The sequence below is a fragment of the Dermacentor andersoni genome, chromosome 7 (assembly GCF_023375885.2).
Source record: "Dermacentor andersoni chromosome 7, qqDerAnde1_hic_scaffold, whole genome shotgun sequence".
Classification (NCBI taxonomy): Eukaryota; Metazoa; Arthropoda; class Arachnida; order Ixodida; family Ixodidae; genus Dermacentor; species Dermacentor andersoni.
This window is the reverse complement of record NC_092820.1, coordinates 66,543,274-66,570,806: the sequence shown is the minus strand read 5'-3', so window position 1 is coordinate 66,570,806 and position 27,533 is coordinate 66,543,274. Positions and strand designations below refer to the sequence as shown.

The 27,533-nt window shown below is 45.7% G+C and overlaps 1 long non-coding RNA gene across 1 annotated transcript; it reads right to left on the bottom strand.

The window, feature by feature from the left end:
• Positions 1-27,533, bottom strand: LOC129385760 (uncharacterized). The gene is made up of 4 exons (XR_008613307.1): positions 26,910-27,533; positions 24,725-24,798; positions 8,900-8,977; positions 1-330 (listed from the first exon to the last, which is right to left on the bottom strand). It is a non-coding gene; the product is annotated as an uncharacterized lncRNA (long non-coding RNA).

The window sequence follows — 27,533 nt, the reverse complement described above, 5'->3', positions numbered from 1 at the left end:
GCTGATTACATCCTTGATTCCTGTAATTCAGACGGGTGGGAGATTGGCATATTCGCTGTTCCATAATGTAGTATGAATGCATAGAGAAAATCAATAGAAGCAGGGGGACATAGGGCAGGTACGTGCAATTCGATTTATTGCATATTACTTTGCATCATAAAACGTTCCCAAATAAACTCAGGAGTGCTCATTTTTCTTTTCACGGATGGCAACGTGAGCTGTATATACTGTATTTTCTTTTGCCACAGCGGCTTTCATACGCTTTTTGACACTGGGGCACGATGAGTTTAGTATGATCCTCCCAGATGTGCATCTCACACTCCACTTTTCCTAAAAAAGAAACAAACAAGACATAGTTCTCTATAAACCCACACACATAACGGCGCTCAAAAGCCTCAGGATGCAGGAGCCGACATCGGCATGACGTTTACAGCATGGACTTCTGACAACGACGAGCAACAACCAAAGCCCTCCAAGCAAAAGACCGACAAACTGATTCCGTCAAAAAAATTAATGTGTGATGTGAAACTACATCTTGAACGGTCGTGGTAGCCCGACTGCAGATTAAACACAGCTTGAGAAACGGGCGTAGGTTTTGTCGTACTCATTGCAGTTTTTTTTTTTTTTTGCAGAGCCGTGGAAACGCCTCTTTAAAAGCAGGCTAATATAGCGACAAAAGCAGCACCACATTGTGAAATGGAAATTACGTAATCCTGAACTTACGTAACTCCTGTAATCAATGCGCCATTGCAGCTCTGTACAATAAATTTGATAGTGAGCGTGAAAGCTCATGTCTTCAATTCTACCCCTACACATCGAATACAGAAGGACGAAAGTGGGCACTCTAGCAATACCTCGCCACTTGTGTCTCATTGTTATCTTTATACTGTATACTCCCACAGGAAGTTACTATAGAAAGCATGAATGCTACTATACAAGATATACTATAGAAACTAGTGTAAAATTGCACCCATTTCGTGGGTAAATTATAGTGCAGCTCTCCACCGCTCACGTCCTGTCTCATTGATAACTTCTCGATGAAGCCGTGTTTTGTTTTTTTCGAACTTACCTAGTGTGTTTGAGTATTCTGCAACTCCTTGTTCTTCACAACATCTTAAAATAAATTGTGGGGTTATGCGTGTCGGGACCGCGATCTCACAATGAGGCACGCCATAAGGAGGGGGGGGGGGCGGTATTCCAGAATGAGTTTGAGCTCCAGGAATATCTTAGCGTGCACCTGTTCTTAAGTAAACAAAAATTCTTGCATTTTGCCTCGCATCCAAATGCGGCTGCCGTGGCAGGGGCTCAACCTGCCATTTAGAGCTCAGCAGGACATGGCCGCAGCTATTTCGATTGTTTCTTTGCGGCTTGTTTTGTTCTTCTAAAACAATCTGCCTAGGCATGGTCAAACTGGACCGTCACGACACCGACTTCGGTTGACGGGCTTTCCATGACTGTAGTCTCCATAGCGGTCGCATTCCGGCCAAATTGCGCCAATGGCAACAGTCGGCAAACAGTGCGTCGACAGCCCTATTGGTGGTGAATCGCTGAGGGCAGACTCGTCGGCAGTCAGACGAACTTGTTTTCGCACTGCAATTCCACGATGGCGCTATGAGCGCGCTTAATAGTAAGCTGTGATTTTTTTCGCTATGTTCTACAGCTGTTTCTCGCTGCACATTCGCTGCACAAAATTATGAAACACAAGTTTTCAAGCTTTAATACCAAACTACACGTAAGGCGAATTTGTTTCCTCTCAAACGTATGGAAACCACGCAGCAGCGACAAAAATTATTGTGTGATATTTGCATATTATACGATGTAAGACGTATGGCTAGAGTCACATTCCACCTACACCAGCCTAATTGACGTCTGGGTTCCTCGGCAAATGGCGACGGGAACACCGTAGCGCAACAGGTATGTTACCGATAAGTTGCATAGTTCTTTCTCATCTTTAATGAATCCCAGCGCTTTAAAGAGCTCCCGGTGGTCGAAATTTCCGGAGTCCTGTACTACGGCGTGCGTCATCATTAGTCATGAATTTGGCACGTCAGACTACGTAACTGATTTCTCTATGAAACATGTTTCTGCTGTTTAACAAGCCACGGGTTTGTTCACGCTGCAATATCGAAGAAGGCGCCATTTATTGGCATTTCGGCATACTAGGTAAGCATCACATGTCTAGATTTATGTAACTGGTCGCCAAAAAGCTATACACAGATACAGCACTCTACGTAGTCGCGTTTCGTTTGTGAAAATGCCAACGAGTGCAAACCACAGTCTGCAATCTAGAATAGGGGCCCTATAACGTAAAAATATTCCAATATGTTTCTATTCCAATTTCCTGATGTCAAATTTGCGTAACCACCGACGCAAGCACCGGGCGGTCACCCGCATTTTTGTCTGAACAGACCAATCAAACACTCTCCTCGTTCATAGGAGGTGACTTTTGTTTGCTTGAAAAACAAATAACATTGCCTAGACTGAGCGGCTTGCCGTATCTAATTGGCTGACAAGAGGCGAGGAGCACGGTCAAGTGGAGAGGGATTCACTGGGGCAGAGCCAGTGCACTGAAAATCGATAACCGGATGAAGAGGGTGGTGCCGGCGTCTGCGATTGGTTGGCTTTCCCTCACTTAGCTTGCGGTGGCTGGTCGAAAATCACGGCGGCATGCAACGGAAGCTTAAGAATGACGCTAAAACTGACCCTCAGGAAAGAAGAGTTGGCCGAATGGGGTGGTAAACATGCCGAAAGTGCTCGAAAACCTTACACGGCCACGCAAGAAGTTTTATTCGCAAATACACCCATGCTCTCCGGCAGGTGTGAGTAACCAGCGTCTCAGCGATGGGCGGCAGCCATCTTTTATTCCTTTCGGAACGGGGCAACCTGCGGCTATTCCGAAGAAAATTCAGTTTTGTTCGGCATATTAATGCATCTTTATCGCGTACAGTCACTTTGACGCGGTGAGTTTGTGCGGTTTTGTGACGTCGCGTGACAGGCAGGTGAAGTGGGTGCAGCCCGAAAACTTTTTACCGATAGCCGAGGGCTAATGGCGAAAAGGGGTCGAATAAGAAATAACTCCTTTTCTTTTTTCTGTCAAATCATGCATATCAGTGTGTACACATCATATCAGATGGGGAACTATCGCGGTTTTCGTGACGTCGCGTGACAGACAGGTGAAGTGGGGGTGGTCGAAAAAAGTTTTTCACCAATCGTGGAGGGCTGATAGCAGAATTGGAATAGAAAAGTTTGGAATAGTTTTACATTAAAGCGCCATAGGCCCGTACCTGTGTTGGCACTGCATTGTATCGTCGATGCTTGTACGAAATAAGAGTGTTTCTGTTTTTTGCATCGCTCCTGAACAAAACTGAAGTACAGAAGCAGTTTCATCGTTGCTGAATGCATATCTTTGTTTACGTTCAAAGAGAAGTGGGCGCGCCATCTCTTCGGCTTTACCACGCCTAACCCCCGTTAAACAGATTGGCGATGGTTTGAGCACTGCGTAGAAAGCTGGCGATGAAGAAAGATGGTGCATTTCTGCTTCGGAGCGCCTTTCAATTAACTTTCAGAGCGAATAATTTACACATACTAGTTTCATGGCTGCGTTGATCACGTTGCCGCAGTCATGTTCTGGCTACGCGGAAAATTACAGGAAAGCCGCCCGGGGGGAACACAGGTCATCGGACTTGTTTTGTTGGTCCGTCGGCTCAAGTGCCGGTCACAGTACAACGTCTATGAGATAATTCGTCAGAGAAACTCTTGAGTGCCACTTGTAGGGAAAAAAAAAATATTACGTTTTGACTCTTCTTTTCATGTTTCGTAGAAATCAGTTGTTTTGCTCGAACAAAGTTTGCTTCAATAGTTGCGCATGGACCCCATAATTTAAACGTCTCGTATTTCAATTATTCTATGTTCTTGTGTGACTGCTGCTGCCAAGGGTGGCGAGGCCCAGTCAGGCACGTTCAGTGCCTTTTGTCGCGTCCCCCAAGGCATTTCTGTAAGGAATGTCTTGAATAAATGAATAAATAAGAGAAAGAAAGAAGAATATCCGGACATCCAATTTGCGTAATCAATGACGCAAGCATCGGGTGGTGACGGGCAGCCGAAGCTTGAAAAACACAAATGCTCTCCTCACTTATAGGAGGTCACTTTTATTTGCTTTAAAAAGCAAATGGAACTGTCTACTTTGACAGATTCTTATCAATTGCCTCCAAACACGTTAGGCATGCGCAGAACTGAAGTGGGTTTCGATAAGGCCGAGCTATCGCACTGAAAACAGATAACCGGTTTAGGATAGTGGTGGCACGATCAGTGATTAGTCCGCTTCCCCTTGCTTTGCTCGTAATGGCTGCTGGAAAGTCACAGAAACGTGCTACGGAAGGCTAAAAACACTAATAAGATCTATCGTCAGCGGAAAAGAGTTGCCATAAATAAGTTGCACACGTCCTGGAAGTACTCGTCAAAGTTATACTGCCACGTAAAAATCGTGACTTTACGCAACTAAATTCGATTTCTCTGGCAGCTACAAGTAGCCAGTGACAGAGCGATCGGCGGGCTACAATCTTGAACTAGGTAAAGACAGCGCGCAGAAGACCAGGACTTAGGCAGAAGAACACAAACGAGAAGACGGGCGCCACTCACAACTAAGTTTATTTTCGCAACAAGCCTGCCTTATGTAGGTCATTCACGCCGAGTCACGCACAAAATTTTAGAAGTAAAAAACAGCAATCTATGGACCATTCAGGAATGTTATCTGCACAGCTATCGAAAGAGCAAACAAGAACCACACGTGGATCAGCACAGGCGGCAACTTATCTAGTACAGCCTTTTTCCAAGCCAACGGAGACAAAAAAAACAGACATAAAAAGTACCGTCTACACTTCACTACCAACCAATCTATCCACAACATAACACACTTCAAACGCCTAAGGCCCAGTCAGTGATAAAACCCGCACGACTATGGGAATAATGACCAACGAATAACACGGGAATAACATGAAAAATGCGTCTAAGTACAGTGTCTGCGTCAAAACTAAAATCACTCACCAAAAATTGATAAAACGTGTAACCGCGCGAAATAAGAACCACGCGACAAACAATGAAATGGACAGAACTGATGAACGATAAAGGTCTAAGAACAGCGTCTGCGTCAAAAAAAAAATCAACAAAAGCCTAAGAGCCACTAGAAAATCGTCAGCAAAATAAAAACTAGTTAAATAAGAGGAAGACAGACGGTAAAACAAATGAAATCACTCTAACAAGAGGCCTAAATGAAACCTTCTAAAAAAGTCGTCTCCTTGTCACTAAGCATAATGGACGGCCTGCTGACGCATGCGTTCCCCTCTTTATTTGATGAAAAAGGCTTCCACAATTTCCCGCTCATACCTGTATTTTCCATACTTCAAAAATTTAGTTTTGTCAAACAGAGGGCGGCAATTAGAGCAGTCTCTGCAATGCTCTGCAAGGAAGCTTCCTTCCTTGTTGCGCAGATTGCGACAATGTTCCATTGCACGCTCATTGAAACATCGACATGTTTGTCCGATATAGCTGCGACCACAGCTTAGGGGTATTTGGTAGACTACACGTGTCCTGCATTCAGTGAACTTCTTCTGATGCTGGATTGGACAAGCCGGGCGTTTCTCTCCGTTCATGGCACAAAGCTTAGACAGCTTGCAAGGCGCCGAGAAAACAACCTGAACGTTATGCCTACTTGCCACTTTCTTAATGTTGTGCGATACCTTATGAAAGTACGGAACTACCGCAACAGAACTGCATGAAATTGGCTCCCTGATAAGAGGCGGGTGCTTTAGTTTTTGGAGCATCGTTTCGCAGACAGCTGAAATCAGACATGGCGGGAAGCCTGCCTGTTGTAGTCGTTGCACTTGAGTGCTAAAGCTACTTGACACCAAATGGATGCAAGACTTAGTTAAAGCCGTTTGCAGAGAATTTGAAGCAATTGCACGCTTTACAATCTTGGAATGGGCGCTCTCAAACGGAAGCAGGCCTTTCAAAGAACGCGGATTGTACATCCAACAAAGGCCTTCCTTTGGAAACACTAGCCTGATATCCAAGAACTGGAGTTGACCGCAGCTCGGAACTTCCTTGGTAAACCTGAGACCCTGACTGTGGTTCGAGAAGATATTCATGGTTCTCTCAACGGTAGAAACTAATTCGTGCTCAGGGACGTCCTTCAAAATGACCAAGAAATCATCAACATATCTGTAAATAGACACTACATGAGGATCACAAAGATTATTACTGATGTCAGTTCCTACAACAGATAGGAAGATATCGCAAAGGACAGGAGCTACAGAAGAACCGATGCATATCCCTTTCTTCTGCACATAAAACTTGCCTTCAAACAAAATGGCGGTTCAGTTCAGGTAGAACTCTAATAAGGAAAGGAAATTGTCCACGCTTACACCTGCCGCATTCTGGAAGCGGACTTCACCATTTGATTGGATCTTGTCCCTGACCGCCGCTAAGAGACCTTGGTGAGGGACCGAATAGAAGAGATCTTCAATGTCTATGGAGAACGCATTGTATTGACGAGGCGGCAAGTTGTCCAGATCCTTCAGCACCTCCAGAGAACTACGCACCAGGAAAGGGTCGTCGCTCACCACGTTTCCCAGATGTGTCTGAAGGTACCGGCTAACCAGGCGTTGCCATGTTCCCCTTTCTGAAACAATGGTGCGCAGCGGACATTCAGGCTTGTGTGTCTTCACAGTGAAGAAGATCTCAAGAAACCTCCCTTTTTCCTCCTTTGCCATCTTGTGCAGGTTTTCCAAATTCATTTCTCCCAAAAGTTGAAGAGCCTGACCTTTTTGCTTCCGAACCTTGAACGCCACTTGTTTGAAGTTCTTCTTTATAGCAACCAAGGCCTTCTCACGAAAAACACCAGTCGGCATAACAGCAAAGCCACCCTCCTTATCGGCCTGTAGCACAACAAGGTCGTTGTCCTTCAGAACCTGCGAAATCCTCTGGAGGTGAGGCTTTCTCGGCAGAATGGATCCACCACTCGCCATCAGGCAGGAAACACCGTCACTTACAATTCTTTCTTTTTCTTCTTGGTTCTTTCCGTGGCTAGCCACTCTTCTCACCATGGCAAGCACTTCTTGGCGCTGGGATCCTTGTGCGAGGCTGAACTTCGGTCCTTTTTTTCAAAAAGCGCTCTACTTGTCTAGGCAGAGCTACGTCTCCTAGCACGGTGACCTGGCCGGTGCTTGCATCGTGAGACTTTTTTGACCGGGATATTAGGCTCACGAACGCCCGATGCCAAAGAAACTCAGTGGACGTTGCTGCCAGACGCTTCATCTGCTGCAACCGCCTGTTTTCGCTTTCTGGTTCTTTCCCGAGAGCACCAAGCACACGCAGCCAATCTTGAAACAATATAACTTGCCTCCAATACTCGGACTTGAGTATTTTGCATACGCGCCTGACGTGCCCAGAAGACGGTTCCGAGACGCCGAAGATAGACTGTACTTCCAAAGGCACCAGCTTTTTTCTCAAGCAATACGACACCACTCGAGACTGGCAAGCTGGAACGGCGATCAAGTTGACGCACAATATGGCAGGATCGGTGCGAAAGCTTTGATGAAAGAAAGGTCCCACTGTAGAAGAAATATGCTCAAGTAAAACTCTTGCTTGGGCTAGTTGGTTCATGCTTGAAGTAGGCAAAGGCAAGGCGCAGAAGACCAGGACTTAGGAAGAAGAACACAAACGACAAGACGGGCGCCACTCACAACTAAGTTTATTTTCGCAACAAGCCTGGCTTTTGTAGGTCATTCACGCCGGCGTGACTAATTTTGGAGGGCCAGTGGCCGAAATGAAATAGAAGCAAATTAGAACAGCTTTACATTATAGTGTCCCAAGTATACACTCTGCAGCCCTAAAAGTTTATTGCCAGCTTTAGTTATTGTTTACATAATATAACAAGAAGTGCGCTTACGTTTGGAAAACTCGTTCTATTTATGTCACCCTGTGCGTTGCATGAAAAGTATGATTTACCAACGTTATGAGTCAACTTACCCGGCGATAACTCGTTATTTTCGTATTCAAATACATGTAAACACAGAAGTGCTTTTGCGAGAAAACCGCTGCACCAACCTAAATGATTTTTTTCTTTGCACTTGAGGGCAAAGGCAAAACTCTAGTGACTGCAAAATTCCCCCATTCAGGCGGAATTTCGATTTAGTGTTCGGAATTTAAAAAAAAAATTGCTACGAAAAAGAATTAGGACGCCGTTTACAAGTGTGTAAACCAAACCAAAAAACTATTATCGCAGTTAAGTGACGCGTACTTTTGGAGGTGTTAAAGTGGGCAAATTTAATGCATAAAGTTCTATCTTCCTTAAAACTATTACATGTTCTGAATGGTTTTGCAAACGTTTATTGACCGACTAGTGTTTGAATTTAAAGCAGTTCGTGGAGAACCAGTTTTTCTTATGTTAGATGCATTATCAGATAAGTTCACAGAATTGTGGTATCGATTTTTGATGCTTATTACAGAGATTGAAACTTGATATTTTTCTTATTTTGCAATTTTACATTTTTTGTTGAAGGAATATATGGTCTAAGAAATATACCTAATATACAACTTGATTTTGATACTTTCGTTTCAATGCAGAAAAGTTCATCAAATTACGTGCATTGGTTGCCGTCAGAAATGATGCCTCTTTTGCCATGTATTTAGATAAATGCCGTCAGCTAAAGCTTCCTCTTAAAACAACTTCTATGCAACAATGCTGCATACGTGAGATGGCGCTTTGCCGCGTTGCCTTTCTTGACTGACGAATGCTTACAAATAAGCGACTGCAATTATTTATTACAATTGCACATTTCTTAAAGACAACTATGTCGATATCTTTTGCTTATTGAAAGATACACCAGGAAAATAATCTCACCTGCTAATATGAGAAGCAAAACGGCGCATCGCTCTCGAGGCGTCCAGTGATAGAGGATGTAGTCAGACGTTCCTTTTGCTAAAAAAAAAAAGAAAGAGTACAAGATCTTTCGAAACAATTCACCCAGCATTTCTTTCCACTTAGGCAACCTAATTAGGCTGTGACAATGATTTTCTTACCCATGGGCACCGTTTTGCTTGTAACAGCGACTTACACTGAGCTTTACGCTCGCTCATGTCAACTTGCCTAAAGATTCGCGTCTGTAAAATATCTAGAGATTCGCGAAAACACGATAAGTGCAGGAAGAAAGAGAATTCGCAAGAACGTGAACCACTACATCGCGCGCAATCACAAGAATTCGCCGAGGGTATGCTCAATGGGGCCACAAAATTAGACGATGTAGGGTCCCCGTACACGGTCAGCAATAACTGACCGTGTACGACGCTCAGCAATAACTGACCTTCTCCCAGTGGTCAATAGCGTAGCCGCAGGACTGAACAGTTTTCTTGGTGATTGTCTAATTGGCGGGCTGCTCTGAAAAAAAAAAAAAGAAAGACGCGCACGCGCATGCATTTTCTAGCACTACTTGTCCGTGTCGCCGATGAAGTTGTGAAAAACATTATGCCCTAGTTATCATTGCAACATACCGCCTAGTTTTGAGCTTTTCGAGTTCATTTCACAATCATAAGTTCAAAAGTGTGCGTTACGCGCGAATGAAGGACACGCATATTCTCCATCGCAACTCGCATATAGAAAAAAAAAAAAGCTTTTGAACCACGTCCATACGTTTCTACCACCGGGGTAAGTCTGGCTTCGCGCATGAGGAGTGACATTAACGCATAGCTTTAGATCAATATGCGCTCCCTCTGGAAGCCCATACAGGGAGACTAGCACGACCAGCAGCAAACAAAGAAGATTCAACGGCGTACATATACTATCGGAGTCCTGCTATTGCAAATATCTCAAAACGCACTAATTGAACAAGGCAGGAGCATGCGCGCCCTCGAGCCAAATTTTGGGCACGAACCGTGAACAGAGGTTTTTTTTTAAGCATGACATTAATTTAGATACCGTTTTCGGCGACCTTCAAGTGGCCTTTAGCCAAAAGCCAGAGCGGTGTTTCGGGTACTCAAACGAGAACATACGGGCAAGTTGCGAGCACGAGACGAGATCATCCGGGCTACCAGTCGAAGCTTAAGAAAATGTAGTCTCTGGCTCCCAACTCTTTGTACAGGACCGCATTACATGCGCTAGTTACTGCCTAAACGAGTTACAAAAAATACAGGTTCTGAGTTCTTCCTAATGTGACTCAAGCTTCAACTTCTAGTAAGTTGAAATTTTATTTGCCATTTCCAATAGGGGGCCACGTTCGAAAGACGGATACAGAGCACCATATAATTTATCGTGATCTTTTGACGCTAAGACAGATTTGCCTGTGCTCTTCTGAACGCCAATGGTCTCTTAGTTCCGCGGCAAAGGTCTTGCGTCGCCTCGAGTGATGGCGCCATGTGGTGTGGCGCGCCTTCACGCAGTTCTCATCTTCTAATTGGACAGTCTGCTCTGATTCCCTGGCATCTTTCGCTGCTTGTGGTGCTGCTGTGTTTTCTTCTAGCTGGGCAGCCTCCATATGGACCAGCGCACAGTAGGGTGTGGTGCGGTGGGCTGCCGTGTGGCGCAGTGGCGTGTGCCGTTGTGAAAATGCACTACACCCATGTTAAGATTACCAATCTGCTTTGTCGGTTGCCATTTCATGTTTACACCGACTCTCGATTACGGGAGAGCCAGCATTATTCTTTTTCTTCCACGCAGCATGGTAAGGGGCTCCATGTCGGAGAGCTCACGTGCGCTTGTTCGACCGATGTAATGTATTGCAACAATTTGGCATCGCCGCCGCTTTGCCAGAAGAAATTGTGATTTGACGAGCACATATTCTATGGCACAAAATGTTTCTCCCAACTGTGCATCGGTGGCACCACGGGCGAGGTGGACTTGATCTCGCCATTGTAAATATTTGCGGCTGCAGTTTTATGGAAAAGTAATGGTGTTGTAATGCTCGATATTTTGAATACAAACATGATTGCCCTTGCTATTCACTTCGCATTCGATTCGAGAATTCAATACTGAAGATTGTCGAATATTTCTTTTCTCTTCGAATGGTAGGAATAACGACACGTCTTGAAGTGTCCGGGGAGAAAGACTGTTGCAACGTGTAACTGTTCCGAATGATACTGCGGCCACAAGAGGGCCGCTAATGAAGCCGAGTGGCACCCTTTGCTTTTCTGGCAACGCATGGTTCAACTAGTTTGTTCTCAATTACTCACCTTTTTCAAGCTTTTTCATCTGGCACCGTTCATTTTTGCGCCTTTGGTGTTGCCCGATTCAATTAAAACTGTCTTCTCCAACAATAGGATTATCCATGCCTAATGTACAGACAACTACAAAAGTTTATGGAAGACATAATTTCATGAATCGCTGAACTTCAAAACGGCCTTAAACGCAGCCAGCAAAACCGTAAATTACAACATTGTTCGCCCATACGAGTACGGAGAATGGAAATGCGAAAACCACGTTATGTGGCGGGGCTGACAAAATATGCAGCTCTTCTGCAGATCTCGTGGTATGTCAACGTCTGCGCTCAACTGCACACATCCCTCAGGGCAAGATAGGCGCAAAATTTTTGTTTACAATATATATTTTTGCAATAGAAAAAAGATGAACTATGCCTCTTTATTTATATTGGCGATATTGAATTGAATGAATTATTAACAGGCTCCTGCGGTTAATTAACAATAACTGTTATTTCATGTGTGACGTCAGAGTTAAGGGCCGACCTTGCGATTACACGCACGATGAAGAAGAAGGGCACATACATGATGATGATGACAATACACAGAAGATGAAGAAGTGCACAATAAATGCCCACACTAACTATTCCCTCAGGGATCAGTACTCTCACCAGTATTATCTAATATTTTACTGAACAGAATCCCCGTTCACCCAGGTGTCAGTACCTACATTTATGCTGATGACAATGCCTCTTTTTTCTATGGCTAGTGACATATACTCTCTTTACGAAATTTCGCAGTCGTATTTAAGGGAACTGGAACGCTGCCTGGATAGCTTACACTTAAACCTAAATGCTAATAAGTGTGCTATAGTTGTTTTTTCCGTTAAAGACACAGTATACGTATCGCTTAACTATCATCTCGAAGATATCCCACAATTAGAGTCACTAAAGTACGTTGGAGTTATTTACAACGGAAATCTTGACTGGCGGCCGCATATTGAATATATTGCGACAAAACGAGCTCGTACAATGGGCATTTTGCGCAAGTAAAGCAATCGAAGAACACGTATGCGAAGAAAATCCCTCTTAATGGTATATAAAATGTACGTTCGTCCGGTGTTAGAATTTGGGTGTGTTTTATTCTCAGGTGTTCCATCATACAAGCTTCGGCCGCTAGTTTTGTTAGAACGAGAGGCACTACGTCTGTACTTAGGCCTTCCAAAATACGTTGCAAATGCCGTATTATACCTGGAAGCTAGAATCCCACCCATATTATGCCGATTTCACCTTCTGAGCGTTCAGACCTTCTTAAGGTTATATGAATCACCATTAAACCGTCCTCAAATTATTTTTATCTCCGATCCAGAATTATTTTTTCCTGTTCATTGGCCCAGGTTTCATAGACCACAGATTACATTTGAGCAAACATTACTTGAACCACTAAATGTGCAAATACGCGATGTGCTTCCTAATATTACGCATTCAAATTATCCAGAGATCAGGTTCGATGACATTTTCCCCAACCACGCGAAACTACCGTCTTGCGGCATCTTAAACGCCATGTTGCAAGACCACCTAAGCACCCTAGAAACAAACATTATCATTGCAACCGATGCCTCACAGTGAGAGGAAAAAGCTGGCATTGGAATATATTGTCCTGCACTCGACTGGACTTTTTCTTTAAGATTGCCTGATTTTGTGCCTATTTTCCTGGCTGAGTTGTTACCAGTTATTCTAGCTTTACGTAAATTAGACCAAATGATTACAACGGCTGCTATTCTTACTGACTCCATTTCTGTATGCTCTTGCCTTACCGCTACTAATGAGTCACCCATGCTAAAACTCTTCCACTTACTAGTTCCTGCCCATGTGCAATGTGTTCATTTGATTTGCGTGCCTAGTCATAAAGGTTTGTTTTTTAATGAAACTGCCGATTCAATGGCAAATGCAACACTATCCGGCCCTGTTCTTCCTATTCTACCAGTGACAGCACAGATTACGGCGGCAAGATTTCGGATGCGATCAATTAGATTAGCCTTATCAAACCCACATTTGACTGCTTCTCCAGAGTATAAGCACCTGGCAGTTCCCTGGCATAGCGAATCCTGTTACAGAAAGATGCTTGAGGTCTGTCTCACCAAATTACCCAGCCGCATTCCCTCCCTAAATTTCTATTTACACAGGTCGGCTTTGGTTCCCTCCCCCCTTTGTTCTTTTTGTGATGAGGTGGTGACGATACAGCACTTTCTTCTATCTTGTCGCCACTTTACTACGTTAAGAAAAAGATTGTTGAAGATACCTTTTCGAATAATTGGCCTGGACTTGACAGAACCTGCAATTCTTTCCTTCGGGGCGTCCACTTTGGGATTCCGCTACAGGGATGCGCGCTTCACTGTCCAAACATTCCTTACAGAATCTAAACGAATGCCCTGCTAAATTCTTTTTTCTTGTTTTTACTTTTCAATTAATTATTGCTCATTCAACATGACCTTCCTGATTTTATTTTAACAGGTAATTCTACACTATTCAATGCTATTCCCATAGATATTAGGAAATTTATGCTCCACAATAATTTGGAATAATTCACCCATTTCTTGGTCAATCCCCCATCGTGGGTAGGAGCCACACATGTCACAGGCTACAACAACCACAACAACAACAACTTCCCCGCACGAGAGTGGCAATCCTAGCCGCAGCCTCAAGCTACGGGGAAAGCCGCGTCAAGGGCTTCATACGAGAAACGTGAACCACTTCGGTAGAGCGGCAACGGTGGTCAGTTGAGGGAACCACAGGGGGCACACGATAATTAACGGGAGAAGTCATTTCCAGGCAAAAAAGAGGTGAGACGTGCAGACAGGACACAAGAGTAGAGAAGTGGTAGGAAGTGTTGTCCACTTCTCTACTCTTGTGTCCTGTCTGCATGCCTCACCTCTTTTTTGCATAATGAATCCTTACCAACTAACTCAGCTTTCTGTCGTTCTAAGCTTCATTTCCAGGACAGTGTATGGGCCAATAAAGCGCGATTAAAACTTCTCACACAACCCAGGAATGTGAATTGGTGTTCAGAGCAGGACTTCATCGCCGCACTGGTAGAAAACTACGCAATGAGATGCGTCGTAATCATCCTTGCGGTCCTGTTTCCGGCTTCGGTGTTGAAGCGGGCACGCTGGCGACAATGGTGAAGGCGGGAAACATATTCTTCGCAGGAAGATGGAGATGGACTAACAGGGGCAGAGAAGAAAGAGACGTTTGAGAAAGGAACTGGGCGAACGGCCATAAACAAGGTAGAATGGCGAGTAAGCGATTGTGCGTGGAACGGTGGTGTTATATGCGCAGGTGACGAAGGGCAAAACTGCGTCCCAATTTCTGTGATCTGGTTGAATATAGGCGGCTATCATGTCACAGAGCGTACGATGAAACCGCTCAGTCAGGCTATTGGTCTGAGGATGGTAACCTGAAGTAGTCTTGTGAGTTGTGCCAAGAGGCTCTGAGCACTTTGCCTACCAGTTCTGAACGAAATGTCTTTCCGCGGTCGCTCAGAAGGACACGAGGGACGCCATGACGCAGGATTATGGCTTGAAGAATGAAGATAGCAACTTTGGAAGCAGATGCAGAACTCACACAAGCTGCTTCGGCATAGCGTGTGAGGTGGTCGACGGCTGTAACTATCCATCGAGTACCGGCGGGAGTCATGGGAAGTGGCTCATAGCGATCAATGCCAACAACCTCGAACTGTTCCGCAGGACACGAGACCGGCAGTAGCTGCCCGGCAGGAGCAGATTTTGACCGCTTTCGATTCTGACAAATGACGCGCCACACTGGTAGACAAGCCAGGCCAGTAGAAGCGGCTTCTTATACGGTCATAAGTTTTCTTGATGCCAAGGTGGCCAGCGGTCAAATCGTCATGAAAGGCCTGAAGGACACGAGCACGAAGGCAGAGAGGCAGTAGGGCACCCAGCGTTGTCCGTCAGGATGATGGATATGGCGGTAAAGCACGGAATTTTGTAGCTTGAATTGTGTCAGCTGTCGACGGAGCCTGGCGTAAGGCAGGCGCGAAGCTCCAAGAAGGCGGTCTATAATACGTCGACAGTACGAATCGGCGAGTTGTTGGGACGAAAATGATTCATGGTCGTCCGAAGTGAGATGGTCAAGAGTGCCGAAGGAGAAAATCGCCGTAAGAGACGTCAGAGATTGCGTCCCTGGAGGTGGTTGCGGAGTCATTGATAAGTGCGGCTGTAGGAAGCGGGCAGGGAGAAAGGGCGTCTTCGCCTTGGCGCTTTTTACCAGACTTGTAGGTGATCTCAAAGTCATTTTATTGTAGAAGAAGAATCAAGCGACCAAGACGTCCTGACAAGTTCTTGAGTGTTGAGAGCCAACATAAGGCGTGATGGTCCGTAACGGTGGGAAATAGGCGGCCGTGGAGATAAGGGCAAATATTCTGGACGAACCAAACGAAACCTAGGCATTCCTGCTCAGTGATGGTATAGTTTTTCTCTGCAGGTTTGAGTATGCGGCTTGCATATGCAACGACTCTTTCACGCAAAGAGGTGTCTCGCTGGAGGAGAACAGCACCAATTCCATGGCCGCTAGCGTCCGTGTGCAAGATTGTGGGTGCAGTCTCACCAAAGTCACACAGGACAGGTACAGATGTGAGGGCGCCCTTCAGCTGGTCAAAGGCAGATTCACATTCCGGTGACCGCACGAAGGGAGCACGAGAACGAATTAGGTTCTGTAAAGGAGCAGCTATAGAGGCGTATTCTTGTATAAATAGGCGAAAATAGGAAGCAATATCAAGGAAACTGAGTAGTTCTTTTGTCTTTTCTCGTCTAGGAAAGCAAACCACCGCCGAAATATTGTCGGGATGAGGTCTAATACCATCCTTGCTTACAATGTGACCTAACGTCTTGATCGCCTTGCTTGCAAAACGGCACTTTTTGGTGTTTAGCTGAAGACAAGCGTTAGCAACGTTTGTGAGAACCTCGTCCAGACGTTGCAGGTGCTGGGCAAATGTCGATGAGAAAATAATGATATCGTCCAGATAGCACAAGCATGTTTTCCTCTTCAGGCTGCGCAGAATAGCGTCAATCATGTGCTCAAAAGTTGAAGGAGCATGGCAGAGGCCCAAGGGCATAATGTTGACTCATAAAGGCCATCTGGGGTTGCAAACGCTGTCTTTTCTTTAACGTCTTCGTGCATCGGAATTTGCCAGTAACCTGAACGCACATCAAGACTGGAGACGTACTCGGCCCCTTGCAGAAAATCGAGGGCATCGTCAATGAAAGCCATAGGGTATACATCCTTGCGCCTATTCTTGTTGAGCGCTCGGTAATTGACACAAAATCGCACGGAGCCATCTTTTTTGTTCCTAAAACGTTGGGAGATGACCAAGAGCCAGCAGAGGGCCGGATGATCTCACGTTGCAGCATGTCGGCGACGTTTTCCTCAATAATCTGGCGCTCGGCTAGAGACACAGATACGGCCGGCGGTGACTAGCCGGAGCAGTGACGAGGAGCTGCGGAAGGGCGAAGGTGAGCGGCGTCTCCATTCGGTGCCTCTGTTGTTGTGGGCGGAGATGTGGAACGGCGCGGAGGGGACGCGTAATGCCGGTTTTGAGAAGGTACCCCAGCAGAATACGCATCACGTTGACTGATGTCGTACCCGCGACGCTCATCTTCGTGAAATGTGGCCGCGAAAAAGCGTGAAATGTGGCCGCGATAACCACAGTAATAGCATATAGGACGAGAACGTCGCCAAGGCGGGTAGTAGAGGCCGCTCGATACGCTTGGATATAGTGCGCTCTGATGGGGCGATGAAGGCTCAACTGGTATTGAGAGGACATTAGCCGGAGGAGCGGCACCAACCTGCGCGTGTGTGGGTAGAGACAACGTTGAGCGGATGCCGGTTGGAGGCGCGGTAGCAACCTGGGCGTATGTTGGCTGGGGGCGAGGAGCAGCAGGGTCAACATGCGCAGAGCAAATGATGGACGCGAGCTCCTCCTTGATGACATCGCGCAACGCTACACCTGAAGGCTGAGGAGCAAAAAACCAATGGAGATGAAAAGCCAAGGAGTTGAAGTTCCTGGCGGATAATCGCCCGAATCATTACACGCAGGTCAGAGTCAGCCGTAGAACGGTGTTCGCAGTCCGGCTGCAAGCTTACGGACGCTCCTCGAGAAAACCGTGCCAAGGGACGTCGCCGCGTTGACCCTCTTGAAAAATCACGCAACTTTTCATTGCACGGCTCGATCAGCCTCTCAGATTTGCCATCTGCTCTCTCAACCTACGTTATATGGCTCCACAGAGGCTTGACGTCATGCAGCACTACGTATTAATGCGAGTGTCTCCACTCTACTTCTCCGAGACTTGCGGTCGTCGACGTGGCATCACTGGCAACGCGGGTCTGTCGTGTCAGCGAGTGGAACTGCTCACTGGGCATCGGGTTTGGCAATATATGAATGAGGAATTGAGCGTGTACCATTCAAACTCGTAGGAGCACCCGCCGTAGACTTTTCCGACGTGTGTGCAGTGCGTAGCTCCGAGGGTATTGTGGTTGCCTCTGTGTATGTATCGCCAAGTGCTCAAGGTGCGAAGATTGCGGACTCCTTGGCACATACCTTCGTTCCTCAGCTCGGTATGCCTGTAACTTTTAGGAGTGATTTCAACGTAAACACGAAGGATCCGCACAAGGCCTCGTTCGCAAGTGCGTACGACAAGACCTCAACATGGAATTTGTGTCAAATACACAATGCAGCTCTTCGCGCACAGATACTTGTTTGCACTTTTTATTTGCAACCATTAAAGTGCCCGAATTGTCCCACTGCATCTCCATATCAACCTAGTTTTCCGAACATAAGTGGCAACTGAGTTTTTTTCAAGAAATGTTTGCAAATTAAAACACACCTTATAATACACATGCGCGCAGTTACCGTCTTGAATCAGCTTACAGTGGCCTCCAACTGAAGCTGTGACTGTGCTGTGCGTGCCGCGCAGGCCTGTGGCTTTCTTATGCTCCCCACGAGAATTTTAGATTCTGTTTAGACGTGAATGCCGGTTCGCTACATTACTCTATTTTATTAAAATAAGAAGTTATCTTCCTTTTATATAACAATAAAGATGGAGTCACTCGATTATGACTCGCACTCGGAGGCGTTTGCGACGCTTTCTATGAGCCGCAACATTACTGCAACTTATTTCGATAGTTTTGGACACCCTCACCGCGCCCTGATTTGTGACGCAGTAAGCAAAAAGCGACTCTGTCTTGGTTAAAGTTCGGCGTGTGCTGATACTTACTGAGACAAGCTTGTGATGCTGTTTAAGGCCCCGCAACTTCTTTCGGTGCTCACGCTTGTCAAAAACGCGACGAGCGATTGCCACAAGTGATAACACCGCGGTGTGTCGCTTGCGCCGACCAAGCGCGCAAAAGATAACGCCGAGCAAGCTGAAAAACCAAGCACTCAAAAATTATCTCTTCTGAACGAATGAAAACAGGCTTCGCGCACGCGCATTCGTCTTAAGCGCGACTATAAGGCATTCTGCGAACGTCTAGCATGATTTGGCTGTGAGCCTGTGATTTGGCCATCTCTGTATATGTAGCGTACTCTCGCGCCTGCTGAGACGAAGTTCCTTTAGAAACACGCTTCCGCCCGTGTATTTGTGCCTTTGAAGCGCGCGAATTAATGCCCGGGAATGGGAGGCCGCTTGCAAATCACATGCTTTCTTCATATTTTATGGTATTGTTTGATTTGAGTCGGGTATTTTCTGCGACATGTATGTAAAAGCGAATTGCTTTTGTTTGTAATGCCACCCATTCAGCACTTTCGCATGTACACGCATCATTATATAAGGTGCCAACACCAAAATGGCACGTGCTTGTAATTTACTTTTCTTTCAGCTGGTGCCGTCCGGTGGAGCTTCGTACTGGAACTAGTGCTGCTTATCCGGTGCCACAGCGTTGGATGGATGCACAAAATGCCCGGAGCGAGCATTTATAAAGACCGAAATAAACATTTCCTCATTTACAAAGTGTTTGCTGTCTACGAACCTGCACGCGACACAGATTCGATGCAGGCTTGTAAAGATCGTTCGCAATCATTTTACTAAATAAATCGAGTCGGCAGTGAGATCGGGCACGGTTGAGCAGCCGCAGGAAAAAAAGAAGAAAAAAACCAATGCCGCGCCGCTTACCGCAGCCGGCGTAACGCGTTCCGGCTAGCGTTCAAAACACGCGCGACGAAAACCGATACCGAACTGTGATAACCCCATCCGCTTGGTGCGCTACAGTCAATTCGACCGCTGCGCTTTATGAGATTGTCAGCTCTCTCTGGATGTCTTTCTGTATGGTGCAACCGTAACGTAGGTGTAACGGCGCAGGATGCACCTGGTCATGTTCAAGGCAAAACAACAACAACAAAGAACCAGCAGATTTGACAGTCGTTGACAGCCGCCTCAAGCCACGTCACAGATCGCATTGCCGGTTACTGCCTTCTTGTAGACACGAGATCGGAAGTCAGTCGACATGTCGCAATTCAGGCGACACATTTCTCCGCTCCAAGTCGTCAATAATTCTTCGATGCCCAAACGCGACCAGCCCTCTACTTTGGTCTACGCCACAACTTTGACTGGCTTTTCTTAATTGCTGTCATAAAAGAAGCAATCAACCATGTTCACTTTATTTCCTATAAAAATGTGCCATATGGACGTTAATGTGGCGCTTATTGATATTACCAGGCACATTTAACTTGTATTTAATATCCTCGAACGGTAGCCCATGGCGACGTGTGCCAGCGGCATCTGCCTCATGTAGATGCGAGCGTCTGCGTAATTTCAATGCGACCGTGCCGCTGCTGTTGCTGCTATAAACTCAATGGGGCGCTCTCTTCTATCGCATCAAAAGAAATTAGGGAATATTGTAGGATTTGCAGGCTTGATTATATCCTCAAGAATTTCCTCCAATTACAAGGCCCTGCACTAGGGAATCGCGGTAACGCACATCATAACCCCATGACATTGTTATCACCGGTCCTCCTGTTTCTTCATGTCCTTGACATTTAACAACAGGACACCGCGCCATCGCTCGTCGCGAACTCAAATACATGCTCACATTAGGTGATTATTGTACGCCTTTATTCGAGTAACTTCGCCTCACCTCTTGATATCTTCCCAATGAAGTGTCCTGGTGACTGCAGGTACTGGAGCAACTCTCGAGTATTGAATGCTAAGAACCTCCCTGATCAATTATCCTTATCCGCATAAGAAACACTCTACATCCAATTTCTCCGATTGGGCCATGTTGTTTTTTTCAAATAGAGACATCGCAAATGCTCAATACGACAGTCCTGTAGATCTTGCTAATATGCCGAACACGTCCATTCCAGCACCGGTCCGCCTATTCGAGTATGTTAGGATGCCTTTCGTCTTGAGACAAGCCGACATGACTCAGTGGAGAATTAGTGAGGTTGCCAGATGTTTGGACTTTGTTTTCGCTTACCCTGTGGAGCTTGTTGCCAACGCATGTCCAAAGTAACCTTGCAGAGAACTTGCGCGCTCTATTCGTTTGCCTTGGTGAATCATCACTAATCCCAGAACGCCATCTATCCACAAACGTGTATTTCAGGCTTCTCAAGTGTTGACTTTCCGTGCCACCTTGCCACACCACAGGCAATCAAACCCCTTCACACAAAAGTATTTCCGCGGCGCTTCTTTCTTTAAAGGGCCCCTCATCAGGTCTAGCCATCTTGAGCTGACAAGCACAGAGCGTGGATTGAGCGATAACGATCGGGTGTGCAAAGTATTGCATCGCTACGCGCCGCGGAAGAATGTGAAAATTCAAACCGAACGCCGTTTTTCCTTCTCCTCGCGGCCGCCGCGCTCCAGGCCCGAGGATGACGTACTCGTTTCCCTGCGCCTACGTACTCGAGTCCGCAGTGTGAAGTCGCTCGTGGTGACACGTCATTTCAAGAATTATTCAAGACAGCATCTGTTATCTGTGCGATCTGTTGCTTTAATTGACGAACTGAAGTTGAGAGAAATAATAAAACACACAAACAGTATGTCTGCGTGTTTTTTTCTTTTACTTCGCACCGAAGCAAGAGAGATGTACTTCCGCTTTGCCTGCTTGTTCCCACGGTCGAGCGGTAACATGCATAAGTTCCGAAACTATGCCATTTTCTACCTTGCTCCCTCGCGGGATCATGCTCTGCAATCCGCTTGTTGTGCCTCAGTATTCGTGTAGCAATGAAATATACCGCTAGTCATGTTTCCTTGTGCACAGCGCGCAAAATCGTGCGGTGCGCGAACGAGACAACAGATCGCGTGTGGTGCCGTTAGCGGAAGTGCGTAGCGCCGAAAAAAAAAGCGAGGTGAAAAAAGAATTAAAAAAGGTTGCGTGACGTATGCGTCACACAACCTCGAGGTCTAGTACGGGAGAACGCAAGGAATTTCGCTTGCGAAGGCTAGACGGGGAGAGTGGAGAGAGCGTCTTGTTTGGCAGTGGAGCCTGCCTGCTGAAATCATGGGTTCGCGGCACTGAAATATTTTTATCTCGGCTATTAATGAGCCGATTTGAAACATTTTTTGCGGCAGAACGCTCCCTAGAGGACACGTAACAACTTCCGGCTTATTACCAACATTTGCTATGGGGCCTGGTGAGGGGCCCTTTAATGATTCTTTGATTGTTACCATGCGCATAGAAAAGTATGAATGCGAATAAACAGAGGCAGAAACAATCAGGCGGATCGCTCCAAGGTGCGTCAGCAGGGCGTCAATCGACTTGCTTGATAAAGCGACGACCTTTTTGGAAAAAGGAGTACGAGGTTTTTACGAGCAGAGGCGATGTTGTCGATGATGTATAAATGCTTGAAATTTCCACACAAAGTGCATTTAATGCATCGATGCGTCCAGCTCTCGCTTTCGTCCTTGTCCGCCGGCGCTGTAATTTTTTGCTAGCTAACTCGGGAGCAGCATCGTCAAACTCTATTGTACTGCGAAAGGTTTGCGTAGAAGCGCTTCACGTTGGGTCTACATACTCTGAACATAAACGGCATTCCTCGCATGACGAAAGCGTGTAAATTACTGCTTTTTGTTAGAAACAAAACGAGTAAATTAGGTTAGTTCTTTGTTCTAGCTCCTGTTTCATCGTATTTAAGAACTTGTACATTATTCCCAATACGAACCCGGTCGCTCTATCAAAATCATTTTTTTTTACTATAACGGTGCAAGCTTCTGCATGAATAAGCGGCCTGACGCTCTACCTGTCAGCCATAAACGTTACGTGTGGTATATGAGATTTTAATCAGTGCAGTGTCAAAACAAAAATTGAGACATTGTTTCTCACACGCTTGGTTTGAGTCAAGCGGTTTCAGCAACTCTGTCAACCGTGTCTTTCTGACCGCTGCTGCTGGGTCCGTAATGAAATTCGGCAGGATACGTTCCAACTAGTCCAGATGTGCGTGGGTTGCCCATATAAAGGTATACTTTAGCAAGTGCAGGATGTCTTTCAATAAAAAAAAAACGGGTTTTGCAGTTTCACTTCTCTTTGCTCTTCTCGTGTCATGCCACTATGAACTAGAGTCAAGACGGAGCATCCCAGAGAGAAAAAATGTGGAATTCGTAGTGCCGTTCAGCGTTATCGGTACGTACAGGATAACGGCTTATGTAAGTGCGCTGCTGGGTTTTATAAAGGCTGACAGAGTCGGAGCAAGGTAGGCAAAGTAATCCTGAAATATTATTCCTTGCGAACTAGGTCTTCCCTATCGTGAAGGCTGCAGTACGTATGCACGCGCGTGGCCGTAAAGCGTGATAATATCCTTATTCGAATTGAAATGAAAGCTATAAGGACTGCTGCCAGTCAACGAACCCACCACCGGACGGTGTTTTCAAGTTAAAACAGCATGACAGTCATAGGCCGTGAATCATGTTGCAGTTCACTGTTGCGCACCTTTCTGCCATTATTCGTCCTGCCATGGACCAACTGAACATCTTTCAAGAAATACAACTGTAACTTATTAACTATTAGTACGCGCTGCGTTGGCAGGAACAGCTGCAGGCGGTGGCTTTGTTTATCCATTCATGCTCGGCGCGCACTTTATTATAAACCCAGCTTTTTTTATCACCACCAGATATTAAAAAACTCGATAGTAGAACAGCTTCCGATTTCAATATTCAATGGAGCCTTTGTGGTGGGAGAGCGAGCTCCAATAAGACACGTTTTGATTTCCGCCCGGCTCAGCAGCGGAACGCCTTCCACATTTCGCTACCGCGGCATGAGTTTGATCTCCTAAAAAGAAAGAATGCAAAACCTCGCCCGAAACGACTATACCTTTCGTGGTTTTCTGAAATGGGTTAAACCTGTGCGGTGCCAAATTCAGTAACATAAGCCCATGGCGTATCGAGAAAGTGGGTATGACTTGTTGCAGTCACTAACTCTGCCCAAGATTATTTGTTTGCGTAGGGCCCCTAACAAAATCTGGCCTGCGTACTAAAAGGGCGCTCGCCGTCAAGAGAAGGGAACAATACATATGCGCAAATACGAATCTATGAAGCCTAGCCGCGGTGCGGAGACAGGGAATGCAATAACCACTCGGAGGCACCGATTTACTGGTAGCGAATACTGGTGTATAATTACTAAGGCCATAACTATTCCTATCTGACCTTGTTTACTTGACAGTAAACGCGCTTTACCTACTTGAGGGTAAACCGCGCGCATCAACATATTCTCGTTAGGGCCCCTTATTGCTCGAAAAACCAGTTCTGCAACCCGTCAAAACCTTTGGCAGTACGGATGATATTAGACGTAAGGCTTGAATCGGATATTGTTGGCAATGTAGCATCCTTGAAAGAAACAGTCTAAAACACGTCACATTAAAAACGGGTCACCTGTTTTTACGAAAATAAATTGTGGGGCAGCGTTCGATGTGCCTCTTAACAACTCGCCGTGTCCCGCATTTTCCTTCGGTTTGTTCAAATATATTCTTGGATGAGTAAAGGCAAGCTCAAAAGACCAGGACTGAAGAAGGACACAAACGACAGAACCAGCGCAAGCTTGAAGCATGAATCAACTAGCCCAAGCAAGAGTTTTACTTCAGCATATTGTTGGAATTCTTCGTTATGAAAAACCGTCGATAAGGATAAGTCATTCGCTGGTTGCTGTTCGTTGAAGGGACTTTTTGAGGGCCCTTTTGTGAAATGTAACAAATGTCCCAAAGCAAAGCATGGTCTGTGAGGCCCCAAAGTAAAGAATCTGGGGTTCTTTACCGTTCATCTAAATATACATGTGCGAGAGTTGCATTTCCCCGCCTTGAAATGCAGGCCTGGTTAGCTAAGCACCAGCAAGGGTTAAACACTGATCCATAACGGCGGTGTAAGCGCGTTTCAGAATGAACAAACAACAAATAGATCCCATGAAGAGGGAGAGAGGAAACGGCATGGTGCAGGACGATGTTTTTTAAGAATTCCAGTGGTTCGTGCGCATTGTCGAAGCTCTATGAATTCAATAATCAACGCTTACCGTCTCTCATAAAGCGCGGTTTTGTTGTAGCTTACCGAGATCCGGGCCAACTCGCATTACGGGACCACGTTTTGAAACAAATATCTTGGCGTAACTTCGTTGGCTCCTCCTGAGAGAAAAAAAAAATTTCAGACGGCTTCAGCAATTTCTCAGGCTCACAACCTATTAATACGACCGCTGCAACCACCCAAAGGGAAGAAAAACATTTTATTTTAGCTTTCATGTTTTATTTTTCTTTAATAAATCAGATCATGCACCAGGAAAGACAAGTTAAGCCAGTAGTTAGAGGCCACCAGGTAGGGGGAGGGGCAGTCGTAGGAAAATATCGTAACTTCAATTTAAAGTTTGAAAAGATTTATTGAAGTTTATACAACTTTATTTCTGATGGCGCTCTTTGGCCATAACTGGCCCTGTCGCCGACAAACGGCACACATCATCAACTTCATTTCTGTATGGCATAGTAATTCATTTTGTGAGTTGCAAACGGACATGGAGAGAGTTTAGGACTCTCAGGTGCCCCTGTGTAAGTAGGCTATATTATTCATGCAAAATCTCCAATGTACTATTGTGCGAAAAAGCCAGCTTTTGTAGCAGGGAAGCGGCACCTGAATTCCGATCAGTTGTGACGCCATGTCGCGTGTCCACCTCGAAGGAGCAGAGAACGCGAAGAGGAACACCTGCTATCGTGATTGCACGCCATATGTTGCGTGAGGGGAGAAGAAATCGCCGTGAGGTCAAGTCACCCTCGCTCTCGCAAGCGTGTGTTATCCGCGCGTTTCTTGGCTGCACAAGCTCCAGCCTGCTTTCCAACTTCGCCTCGGTAATCGTTATAAAGAAATTACTCTACAGAACAGAATAGTTTGGAGAGAAAACACGCTGCGGCAGTGCGTTTTCTACCTTGAAACTATGTTAAAACAGTGTGAGCAGCGTATACAGTGCCTGTTTTAAAAGATACGCTAAATATATATTCCAAGGTACGACAAACTTTCCACTCATTAATTCAACAAGCAATACTGTGTTTCGATCTTTGTTCTTTATTTGGCAAATATCTCGATGGAGCGACTGTCATATTTCTTACTCGGTAAATTTCCTTGGTGCGGTCACTATCTGATTATTTCTGGCTAATCGCCCGCAGGCGTGCTCAGTTCCGATCGGTTTGTTATTGCTGTGCGTAAGGCTTAAAACGTAGCCGTTTAGTAGATTGTAATACATTGTAGCAAAGATGTATTATCGCTAGTAACCCGCTTACTCTTGTGGACCATCAAGGAATATTTAGCTTTGACCATTCGTGCTCTATCGGTGTAGTCCATAATTTCTAGTGCGTATATGGTGCACATATATTCAAGTGCGATCCCATTCACTTATTCACACGTTGGCTATAGATTGGGCGTAAGATTCCATGCCAGTAAGGGTATACGTGTGTAGATATTACGCGCGAAACGTACTATCACAGGAAGCGGCGCTGATCCCTTTGTCAATGTGTAACGAGCGGCACTCACTCTTGCCGACGTTCCGGGGCTGAATCACTTTCTTTGAAGGTTGGCGTTACAACACTGGCGGATAAGCGAATTTCCGTATCCTTGAAAAAAGCCGTACATCTCTAAGTACCGGTAACAGGTACGGATAGTTGTAGCAAGGTTCCGCAAACTTGGCCTTACATATTCATTCCATGTCAGTCACTACACAATAATATGCCAGTCACTATTTTTGCAACCAACTACTGCACACGTCTTCAATCCACATGATTCAATGACGCATGATTGGAGCACAGTGCGTTAGCAAAAGCTCAGTTGCGTTGCCGACAACTGATCGCCCACAAGCAAGGTATAGTAGCGGCAACGGTTTCCTATTCGCGCGCTCTCGCTGAGGTGACGTGCGGCGCGGCGCCGAAAGAGCCGTCTCGTTTCTCTAGAACAAACTGCTCCGCGAAAGGGGTCAATGTTCGAATCGATCGAGCATAATTACTTGCCCACTTGACCGCACTCAAGTTCAATTATTATAGTGGTGTTTTTCATTGCTAATTTCATGGAAGAAAACAACGATTCGCGCATACCTCAATTGTTGAGGTAATGTTGCCGAAATAATGGTTGATATGCATGCACCTATTAGAATCACAGTGCGCAAACAATATGTGATTGTCAGTGGATGCAAATATAGTCGATTGCAATCTTCACGTGCACCCCCCTCCCCAATGGAGCAGCTTAAATGAAAATTCCTTACCAAATCTCATCAGTCTCGTAGTGGAGGTCAAATATGTAGTACGCGCGTTTTGTTAAACGCGCTTCAAAATATATGCACTTGTGTTTATCACCATGGCCTTCTGGATGATAGCTTCTTGTAATAGTCCAAATTCTCTGATGCGTATCCAGCGCCTACGGATGGGTAAAACATGTAGTCTTGTTATTATCGAATAGTCAGAAACGTTTACGGCGGAATATGATACGCGCATTTATTTCTGAAAGGCGCAAAGGCTACGCGCAATTGCACACACATACATGCCCTCTAAACTCTTCGTTCCGTCTCGCTATGCGTATATCCTCAAATAAGCTTGCAGTACCTTCGCAGAGCGCATGGCGCACGCAAGTCTTTTCTATGGGCCCAGAATGTGACGCCAGCACTTCTAATGCGAAGTTCAGCGATTTTTTTTCTGTCAAGTAAAGAAAAAAAATCTGTCCCATAAAGCATGTTTCAAACCTTTAGGATCTTTACACTCGAAGAAATAGAACCTAAGGAGTTCAGTAAATTTTTAACTTAAGGCGTCTACGCTGGGGTTCAGTTACATGTGGCGAATGAAATGCTTTCCTTGTCTATTGACGCTTTGCCGCACGTCCAGTTCGAAAAAAA